Genomic DNA, 11,952 nt, shown 5'->3' with positions numbered 1-11,952 from the left:
TCCGTAGTTTAAAAGCGGATCTCCACTCTGGATAGGATCTGTATACACACACACACACATACAAAGCAAGGTTCCAAAGAGGACGTCCATGATATACATATTCTACGGATGGGTCCTTCTCAGCCGTCCATTTCTTTAAATGAAAATCAATGGCTCAGATGCAAATATCTAGAAACCATCACGGGTCGAAGTAAAAAGCCTTAAACCCATTGTAGATCTCCACTCCCAGCGATGCAACCAAAGTCTCTAGTTCTCCACCCAAAATCCAGGTTTTCTCATTATTGATACTAGAAACTCATCTGAGGTTGCACGATTGTTGCAACCCAAGCTTTCTTTTTTCCTTTCTCTCATGAAAATTGTAGTTCTCTTATGGTCCAAACCTCCCTTGGAGTTTTTGTGCCAAAAGTTAAAGACTTGGAAGCAGAGAAACACATCTAGAGTATGGGTTCTCTCTCTTTTCTGATTTGTTTGATTTCCAATTACAAAATTTAGGGTTTTTTTTTTCCATATTTGGGACTTTTCTTCTTTCTGTTTCTGGGTTTCTTTTTCTTTCTTTTGTTGATATTATGTGTGCTTTTCTGTTTCAATTGAATGGAGTCAGAGGATGATCAATTTTATATTCCTAAATAAAGGCAGAGCTGATGCCTAAATTATACCAAGAGTTTGAAACAATAGATGACGTTGCTGCTTTCTACAATAGATATGCAAAAGAAGCAAGGTTTAGTATTAGAAGTCATTCTAGTGCGACCAGCAAAGATAATAAACAACTTATGAGGAAGGAGTATGTCTGTTATAAGCAAGGAGATTCAAAGTTGAAGGAGAAAAATGAAAGAGAGGATTACCAAAAGTGGGTTATAAAGCAAGAATTGCAGTTGTGAGAAAGAAGGAGTCTGGAAGATATGCAATCTCTGTATTTGTCAAGGGTCACAACCATCCATTAACAAGGCCACCTAGAATACATTTGTTGAGATCTCACCGTCGTGTTTCAGAAGTTAACACAGTTCTATCACAGCAACTAAGCTTGGTAAATGTTGAGAAACATAAGCATTTTGAATTCTTTTGTGTTCAAGCAGATGGCATTCAAAATATTGGTTTTATACAGCGTGATCTATATAATTATGGAAGAAATTGTCGTGAAGAGAAGAAGGGGCATGATGGAGATCTATTGTACATGCATTTTCAGAATGAGAAAGAAAAAGATTCCTCTTTTGTCTATACAATAGAGTCAGATGAGGAAAACAGAGTAACACGGTGCTTTTGGGCTGACTCAATTTCAAGACGAGCTTACAGCTTTTATGGAGATGTAATTATCTTTGATACTACATACAACACAAATCGGTATGGAATGATTTTTGCACCATTCACTGGTGTTAACAATCATGGGCAGACAATCATCTTTGCTTGTGCATTCTTAAATGATGAGACAGCCGATACTTTTGTTTGGTTATTCAAGGAATTTCTAAATGCTATGCCAAGAGATGCACCATAAAATGCCCCCAGGATGATTATTACATACCAAGATCCTGCTATGACTAAAGCCATTTCAGAAGCACTCCCACAAACATTTCATAGATATTGCAGTTGGCACATTCTTAATAAATTTTCTGAGAAGCTAGATGCGATTAAATATCGAGATTCCTACCAATTAAAACTTTCATAGCTGTATATGGAATTCAAGTAGTAGAGAGGAGTTTGACTCAAGATGGATTGAAATTATTGAGAAGAATGGGTTGAGTGATAACAAGTGGTTGGAGTCGACATATGAAATTTGTTCATCATGGATACCAGCATATGTCAATCATGTTTTCTCAGCTGGAATGTCAAGTAGTCAAAGAGCTGAGAGTCAACATTCTTTCTTCAAGAATTATGTTTCTAAGTGGAATTTATGGTTCAATTTAAGAGGGGACTTCTTCACCAATGCCATTCTGAGTTAGAGGAGGATCATATTAATATTGATGAGAAGGCAAAAACTGTCATGTCCCTTGACATAGAAGATCATATGGCCAAGGTTTATACATGTAAACTATTTTATGAAGTTCAATAACAGTTGAGAGAGAGCTTCAAATATAAACTACAACTTATGTTTGAAAATGTCACTCAAGAACAGTTTAAGGTTATGCGAAAGAACATTGAGACTTGTAAGTCTCGTGAACTCACTTACAAAAAGAATTCTGATTTTGCATCATGTAGCTGTAGAAAGTTTGACAGTGAAGGGCTCCCATGTCGACATGTTTTGGCATATTTGATTAAGATCCAAGATGTTGATAAATTGCCTATTCAGTACATCTTGAAGAGATGGACTAAAGCTGCAAGACAGAGAGTTGTGATAGATTCTGATAGAATGGAGATAAAAGATAACAAAGCTTTACTTGCAAGGAGGACTAAACTATTCCAGCCTGCTACATATGCAATTAATAAGGTTATGGTTGCCTATTCAGTACATCTTGAAGAGATGAACTAAAGCTGCAAGACAGAGAGTTGTGATAGATTCTGATGGAATGGAGATAAAAGATAACAAAGCTTTACTTCCAAGGAGGACTAAACTATTCCAACCTGCTACATATGCAATTAATAAGGTTATGGTGAGTGATGAGGCTACCCAGCTCTTTATGGAAATATTGGATGCTATTTTGGAGAATGTTAAACCATTAATTAGTAATGAAAGTGGACAAAGTGCAGTAGGTTTGGAGACCAAGATTGATACTATTCAACATGTTTTTAATGCACCACATCAAGTGAGAGCAAAAGGGTGTGGGAGAAGGTTGAAGAAAGGAAAACAGAAGAAGAAAGTTGAGGTAAAGGGCGGTCAAGGTAGGCAATGCCATGGATGTGGACTATTTGGTCAGTCATATGACAAAAGAAATTGTCCAACGCTTCATGGAAGGTAAGAATCTATGGATATCTGTGTTTGATATTACTGTTTATGTCAACATTTTTATCGATTGAATTAATAACTTTATTTTTGCTTATTTATGTAGACCTGCTATTGATAAAGATGGCAATTCAAATTCCACTAGTATGGATGAGGATAGTTGTTCATCATCTCATTTTGCAGAATAATATCTAAAACACATCAGTTAACTACCAAAAAACATGCTCTCTAAGGTAAGCTTTCAGTTTTCTGTATTTGGTATTTTTTAGATTTTGCATCTGATTTGGTCAGTTTAAGGTAAGATGGTTTTATGGTGTGTTTGATTTCTCAGGTTTTGAATTGGGAAGATGATTTCAGGTTCGGTGTTAGCTTTATTGATTAGCTACTGTGGTGGTTTTGAGTTTGTTGAGAAATAGCTACTACGATTGGTTTTATATAGGTTTGTGGTCTGTTTGATTCTGCAGGTTTTGGAAGACATTTTGGATCATTTCAAGGTTATATGGCAGAGTTGTTCATAGTCAATGTGTAATGGTTTCAATTGTGAATGGTCAAAGTTGATAGTCTTGTTGGAATATTGGATAGTCAAAAGTTGCTGATATGTAATGATTCCAGAAACTGAGTTAATATGTAATGATTCCAGAAAATGAATGTAATGGTTTCATTCCTTCTATAATACTGTAGAGTACAACAACTGAACCTTCTCCAGCATAGCAAGAGCAAAGCTCTGTGATTCCAGAAAATGCACATTACATTCACATGTTCTGTACATTGATTTTGTAAATCTCTGTGATTCTAGAAAATGCACATTATATTCACATTACATTTAGTGTTTAATAATACAAACATTCCACAAATGTACACAATTTTCCTATCCCACAGCCAATACATTATGTAGCAACCAATCCACTTGGCTCAAATAGAAATTGTCACTCATTGCCGGTGCATCCAAAGCTTGAAGAATCAAACACATCACAAAATTCATAAGCTAATTCACCAATAATAGCAACAATGTCTCAACAATATCGAAACCAGTGCAGAAGCTAATCAATCAAGCCAACAGCCAACCTGAAATCATCTTGCAAATCCAAAACCTGAAAAATCACACACACTAGATCAGTATCCTAAAAGCTCTATTGAAATTTCATGTACTTCTAACAAATAAATGACTTTTACATAACTATAAGCTCTCTCAAAACTAAACCTTAATGCACGGTTTTGGCAACTTTTCTAATAACACTTCAATGAATCACTAGAAAACTCAAAACAAGTGGTCCATCTAGTACTCTTGAAAAATGTAGTCAAATTGGGGCCAGCCAAGGTCATAAGGCTAATTGGGGTTGATGCACATTCAACTCCAAGACACATTAACCACAAGCTAGCAGATACAACCATATAATGAAAAATAGCACTTAAAACATGAGCAGGAACACAACCAATCCTTAAAACTAATTGGATAGAATATGTCACTGTTTACAATCAAAACATTGCAAAGATGCTTAAACAAGCTTGAACTCTTCTTCCAGAGCCATTACAATCTCCACATTATCCAAGATATCTAAGCCCATATCTTTTTGGAAATGTACATCAGGAGTCAGCTGTAGATAATTGCAGAAAAATTAGTAATCCCAAAAACAAAATCAGTAATCCTAAATTAGTAATCCCAAAATCAGTAATCCCAAATCTTCAAACTCAGAAAACTCAAAGTTTTACCTTATACGGCGACTTAGGGACCTTCATTGGGGTCTTCACCAGTGACGAGCTCCGTTGACCGCGTCATCGTCGAACCTAAACTGTAGCAGTGAGGAGGACTAAGGAGATGACGAGGTTAGGCGGGGACTGATATTGGGCGTCACCGGTGGAATCACTCCGGCGCTGTTAATGGTTTTGGGTGAGAAGAGACTCATCACAGTGTTTTGTCATGGAGACGAGAAGACCTAGATTTTGGGTGGAGAACCAGAGACTTTGGTTGCATCGCTGGGAGTGGAGATCTACAGTGGGTTTGAGGCTTTTTACTTCGACCCATGATGGTTTCTGGATATTTGCATCTGAGCCGTTGGTTTTCATTTAAAGAAATGGATGGCTGAGAAGGATGCATCCGTAGAATATGTATATCACGGACGTCCTCTTTGGAACCTTGCTCTGTGTGTGTGTGTGTAGGGCCCTTCCACTAAGGGATCCCATTTTTTTATCTTTTCTAGGGATAGGGCATTAGACCAACTTTTCGATCATATTTCATCATCTCAACCGTTCAGTTTTTAGGTCATAATGTGTAGATCATTTCTGCAAATTTTCAACCAAATCGGTGATCGTTAAGGTATCAAACTAGATTAAATCAATGAACGAACCAAATCTGTCAAACTTGAACCGTTCATACGTGTAATAATAAATCGCCATTTTGAATGCCTTAACTATAATCAATTTGGCTGAAAATTTGCAGAAATGATCTACACATTAGAACCTAAAAACTGAACGGTTGAGATACGAAAATATGATCGAAAAGTTGGTCAAATACTCTATCTCTAGAAAAGATCAAAAAAGAGATCCCTCACTAGAAGAGCCCTGTATATATATATATTTATATATATGTGTGTGTGTGTGTTTATATATATATGTGTGTGTGTGTGTGTGTGTGTGTGTGTGTGTGTGTGTATCTATATACAGATTCTATCTAGAGCGAGGCCTCGCTCTGAAATTTCGGAGCGAGGTTAGGGTTTAGGGTCACTTTTCGATCGCATATCCACATCTCAACTGTTCAGTTTTTAGGTACTAATGTATAGATCATCTCTGCAAAATTTCAACGAAATTGATGTTCTTTAAGGTATCTAACTCGCTTAAACCAATGGACGAACTGAATCTGTCCAACCTTAACCGTACTAGTTTTAAGGCAGTTACCAATGCCTTAACGAACATCAGTTTGACTGAAATTTTACAGAGATGATCTATACATTAGTTACTAGAAACTGAATGGTTGAGATATGGATATGCAACCAAAAAGTAACCCTCAACCCTAACCTCACTCTGAAATTTCAGAGCGAGGCTCGTTTTGAAATTTCAGAGCGAGGTTAGGGTTTAGGGTCACTTTTCAGTCGCATATCCACATCTCAACTGTTCAGTTTTTAGGTACTACTATATAGATCATCTCTGCAAAATTTCAACGAAATTGATGTTAGTTAGAGTAGCTTTTGGTGTTAGTTAGAGTAATTTTTGGTATGCTTGATAGTAGCTTTAGGTGGGGGTGATAGTAGCTTTTGGTGTTGGTCAAAGTAGTTTTTGGCGTTGGTCTTGGTGTTAGAGGAGTTTTTGGCGTTGGTCAGAGTAGCTTTTGTTGTTGGTAATAGTAGTTATTGTTGGTGGTGACAGTAGCTATTGTTGGTGGTAACAGTAGTTATTGTTGTTTGTAACAATAGCTTTTGTGATCTCGCCAGGGGTCTCTAAAAATCTCACCGAAGTACCTTTTGTTGCTAGTGATGGTAGATTTTGGTGCTATTGACAATAGCTTTTGGTGTTAGTGACAGTAGATTTTTTAGTCGTCGGAGAACTTGTCGGAGGTCGCCGGAAATTTCACCAGAATAGCTTTTGCTGCTAGTGACAGTAGCTTTTGGTATTAGTAACAGTAGATTTTGTGGTCGTCGGAGACCTTGCCGGAAATCTCACAAGAGTAGCTTTTGTTACTGGTGATAGTAACTTTTGTGATCTTGTCGGAGAACGCCGGAAATCTCACAAGAGTAGCTTTTGTTGCAAGCGACAGTAGCTTTTGGTGTTAGGGACAATAGCTTTTGGTGTTAGGGACAATAGCTTTTGTGGTCGCCGGAGTTTGCCGGAAGTTGGCCGGAGGTCGACTGGAGACCCGCCGTAGTTGGCTGGAGACCTCGCCGAAGAGGAGAGAGAGAATTATTGTTGACTTTTTACTCTAGTGGCATTTATGTAAATATATTAATTTTTATATCTAAAAATTAACACATTTTTTAATCTAGTGACCTTATAAGAGAAAAAAATAGTTGGCAGCCTTATAACTAAAATAACATTTAAATATACACTTATATATAATTATCTCAATAAACCCTAAAGTCCTAAACCATAAACCCCTGTTTCCCCCCGAAAAAAAAAAAAAAAAAAAAAAAAAAACAGCTTAACCTCTCTTCCCTCCCCTGCGCCGGAATCAGAAACAGAGAAGAGAAACAAGGCGACGATGCAGCAGAAGAGGAGAACTTCCGCCGGGGACTTAAGCCACTTGCGTGAGCTGTTGCGGCACCACATAGAGTCATTCGACTACCTCATTTATTCAGATATATACAATTTCATATGCTTTAACAATTTCAATTTGGGTTTTATCAATTTGGAGATGAATAAATGAATTGGGTTTTATCAGAATACGTAATACTACCTCTTTAACATGACTGATTCGATGAAGTGACTGCCTGACTGGCGTCAACTAATCAAGGATTCAAGGGGCGAGTCGCCGAAGAACTGAAGAAGAAGAAGAAGAAGTGAATAACCCACTAACCCAGGTTACCCAGCAAGGCAGTAACTGATCAAGGACCGAGCCATCGAAGAATTGAAGAAGTGAAGATTAGAAACTTCAAAAAAAAAAAATGGAGCTTTCAGATTAAGAAGAAGAAGAGAAGAAGAGGAGGAGGAGAAGTGAAGAAAGTCAGTAACGGCGCTGTGCTGGGTTGCTGTGTTCGGGACTACTGGAGTTCGATCGGGCTTGAAAAGGAAAGCAGCATTCCCAAAATATATATATATATATATATATATATATCTATATATATATATATATATCTATAAGCTATAAACCTATTTTATTGTTTAGGGCCCAAAAACCTGCTTGAGCCCAACCCACTAAGTACTTGGATCTGCCCCTGGAACCAGCTGCAATTTTCACTTTTCAGAAGTATCATGCAACGATGTAAGATAGCAATCCTTACACATTGACAACCACCTTGTGTCCTCTCATATGGCATCTGAGTTATAACCTCGGATGCCTTATATATGTAGTTTTCTGAGCATTGAGCATCAACTCTTAGTATCATTGATCATCAAACAAATGGTGTTTTAGCTAATTGCAAAAAAGTTTTGCCGGCGGCCATTAAAAGCAGTAGCTATTTCAGAATCATACTCTAAATAGAATCTACCAACTCAAGTGCCTAGAAAGGGGAAAATAAATTAATGTGTAATTCGAACTGCTTAGAGAGGGAACATCGATCTCAAACTCAGGGCAATATGCATAGAGTAATAATCGAGCAGGGCATACATTGCTTATTACAAAAATCATGCCAAAACAATGGGTAATGTGATTGATCTCAATCTTCTCCAACTAGCTCCAAATGTGTTGCTTTTAGTACTCTACCTTTCACATATAGGTTCCTTCGTTCTGAAAACCTCATGGGATACTAATATGGTATTAAGGCGTTGAGGCTACAATGGTTCATGACAATGAAGATCACATGCACCGATATTCTGATAATTTTGCAATTAGTGTTGAAACTTTCTAAGTTGTTCAGGTATGAGAATGGGGAGTCAAGTAGTCATTTCTACTGGACTTGAAAAACAGATCACGCCCATTGTTGCTTTTCACTCTCTTCTGCACAATTCCGGGGTGTTTGAGAATCGTGTCTGATTTAGACTACGTACTTTCTTGTTGCGGCTTTGCTTGTTATGAACTTAGAGATTAAATCCTCTGGACACCGAACTGTGAAGGTTACCAAAATGGGAGCAGCTGAAAGGGCCTCATATCAAGAACTTGAGGCGCCATGTCAACTAGTACAGTAAAGGCATCTCAACACAACAAATTCTGGTGCATTCGCCCCACTTCACTATGCAACAAAGAAAGTCTAAGTTTGAAGTGGCTTGGTTCATGACAGCAAGCTCGGTAGTCTTTGTTTTCCTTGAAAGACTGTAATCTGAAGTACTTTTATAGCTAGGTTTTCTGAAGGTATGTTAGTCTTGGTTTGAAATAGCAGCTACATGTGCATATCGAACTACATTAGTTGTAATGGAATTAAAGCTTAATGGGATTCATATACCATATGCATGTCTGCAGGATTTCCTAATTTCTTTGCCGCTATGATATCGATCATAGTGCTCGACTAGGCTGCCTTTACAAATCCTCAAAACAACCAAGATTCAAGTGGCAAACTAATGTACTCTCTTAACATAATTAATAGAGCCATATCTTGGGTTTTTCTAATCTAAAAGATATAAACTCAAATGCAGTCTTTCGAGACTTTCACCTATTACTTGACACTAATATGGAATGCCATATGAACCCAGCTAGAGCTCTTCCTAACCAACTACAAAAGCCAGAAACAGAGTCATCATGTCAAATACTTGGCAGACAAAATTTTCACACGTATTTCTTCTCAAATAAAAAGATAATGGAGGACCAGCCACTAAATGTTGCAACTTGAATTCAAAGTTTTAAGCGCACCTGGGAGAGGAAAATCAATACTCAAACCAGAGAAAGGCATTGAACACTGCAAGAATTGCTAAAGAAAGAAGTAAAAAAAAAAAGAATGTCCATTTTTCAATTTCCGTATGTTTCCAATTTTATCAAACGGAACAAGCATATATAGACTTAAAAGCCTGCAAACTCTTAGGGTTCTCGATGTGGGATTCCTTAAAGTAGGCTTTCAGTCTTCCAAAGATGAGACCGGCCAGATAAAACATAGAGCAAGCATAATGTTATAAACCACATGCCACAAATTCACTGCTTTGGAGCTTGGACAATACCATCATGGATATGAAACTCTTTGTGATTGTCAGTTCTTTTGATCATAAAGTCAACTACAGTTGTATATTCATCTTAGATGTCTACATATATCATTTATTCTAGATATCTGAGCTATGCTAATAGCCTAATCTTAGGATAGTAACTACTGAATTATAATTGATGTAGATTACATAGACTAATTAGGATATAAATTCCTTGGACTTGATCTTAGCATGATATACATAATCTGCTATCTAAATGAGAAATATATCTAGAAATTCATCAACTTTTCAGTTACCATTGACACCTTAGAAATTGTACGCAAGTACTTGACTATAAGTAAAAAGATTATGCGAGGACAGTAAAATCATTTCTGGTGTGTATTAATTTGTAAGACCAATATGTATGCATTGATCATTCAGATATCACCATCCCAATTTCTCATAAAATGATAAAAACAAAACAAAAAATAAAAAAATCTAAAGATATTGTCTGGTCAACTAGTTTAGGCTTTTGATACCATATGTTACACGACTAGAAGTACCGAATAGATATTGACAATAGAATATGGGACACATTCTTCCAGAGCCACCTGCACAGTATGTCTAAATTTCAAAAGGAACGAACAGAGCCCTTCTTCCAGTTACATCACACCTACCATCCAAACACTATTTACATACACTAATCCTTTCATTTTCTCAAAACTCACTTTCACCCCCATATATTTCCCAATTGTCAATCATTTTGGAGCTTCTTAACTATTTCTCTCTCTCTGGTGCTGTAAAATTATGAATAGCCAGTAAAATTAACCAAACAAAATACAGGTTTTCACAATAATTAACAGAAAACAAGTCACAGGACGAAAGGAGATGTCAATGAAGGTGTGCTTTTCCGAACTGAATCATAAGGCGCCCCATTAAACTATCAAACTTTATATGAGCATTTCCCATTTCTATGGCCCAAGTCATATATAGCAACATAGAAGGTCAGAATAATATATACAATGATGTATAGGGAGACAACAGCCAAGTTCTGCATAAAATGGCCTTAAGCTGCCATTCCCAAAAAAAAAAAAAAAAAAAAAAGGCCTTAAGCTACGCTATGGAAGCTCATTCCAAGAAAATGGCAGAAGTCAAGCTCTTCACAACATGGTCTACCCCTTTTGCTTTGAGGATAGTCTGGGCACTGAAGCTCAAAGATGTCAAATCTGATACCATCTTTGAAGATCTCTCAAACAAAAGCCCTTTGCTTCTTCAATACAACCCTGTTCATAAGAAGGTTCCAGTGCTTGTGCACAATGGAAAATCAGTTGCTGAATCATTTGTGATCCTTGAATACATTGAAGAAACATGGAAACAGAACCCTTTGCTATCCGAAGATCCTCACGAAAGAGCCGCTGCACGCTTTTGGGCAAAATTTGGTGATGAAAAGGTAACCCAGCTGAACTACTACTATTTCTTAGCATAATCAGAATTTACTTGAACACTAGTATCAAATGGAGTTTTGAGATCAATAATATTCTATACAAGAGATGAGTAATTTTGATGGAGAATTCAATTTTTTCAATTATCTAATTAGGTTTATGATTTTACATGAAGGTATTGCCATCTATTTGGGAAGCCTTTAACAGTGAAGGGAAAGAGCAAGAGGTAGGTATTGTGAAGGCCAAGGAGAACGTGAAGTACTTGGAAGAGGAGTTAAAGGGGAAGAAATTATTTGGGGGAGAGCATATTGGATTTGCAGATATTGCACTTGGATGGCTTGCAGAATATGAGAATTTGTTAGCATGAAAGTGATGGCAGAAGATGAGTTTCCATTGTTATCAGAATGGAAAAGGACTTTTGCAGATGCTCCAATAATCAAAGAGAATTGGCCTCCCAGAGACAAACCTGTCTCCAAATTTCAGGCTCAACGAGAGGCCAACCTCTTGAAAAAGGTACCTAAATGAAATGGTTTGTGAGACCATAGATGGATAACAGCAGAAGAGTACATGAAAATCTGTGTTTCCAAATGCAATTGAAACTCCAGTATCATATACTCAAAAGGCATATAAAATTTCCTTTTTGTCAGATGACATTAGAAAAAGGTTCTTACCAACTACATTTCAATTATCAAACACGAAGCAGAGAATGTTCTGTCAATGATTAATGTCCTAGAACTCATTTGCTAGCCAAACTAGTAGGTACTTAGAGATTAGGAACCAGATGCAAATTCAGAAGAAGTATCCTGAAACATAATAAGCAATCAAATACATTTGCATGAAACAAGGTTGCATATATTGTAAAATAACCATATACATGCTCACAACATATGCACACAATCATAAAAGGGATTAAGGCTTACCTTCAGCAATCACTGGCATGGATTC

At 37.0% G+C, this 11,952-nt stretch overlaps 1 pseudogene; it reads left to right on the top strand.

The window, feature by feature from the left end:
• The first annotated feature begins 10,653 nt into the window (after positions 1–10,653).
• On the top strand, positions 10,654–11,575 carry LOC112196496 (annotated as a pseudogene).
• The last annotated feature ends 377 nt before the right edge of the window (positions 11,576–11,952 follow it).

This window comes from Rosa chinensis, chromosome 1 (genome assembly GCF_002994745.2).
Source record: "Rosa chinensis cultivar Old Blush chromosome 1, RchiOBHm-V2, whole genome shotgun sequence".
Lineage (NCBI taxonomy): Eukaryota > Viridiplantae > Streptophyta > Magnoliopsida > Rosales > Rosaceae > Rosa > Rosa chinensis.
The sequence above is the reverse complement of the archived record's forward strand: the minus strand, read 5'-3'. Positions and strand labels throughout refer to the sequence as shown.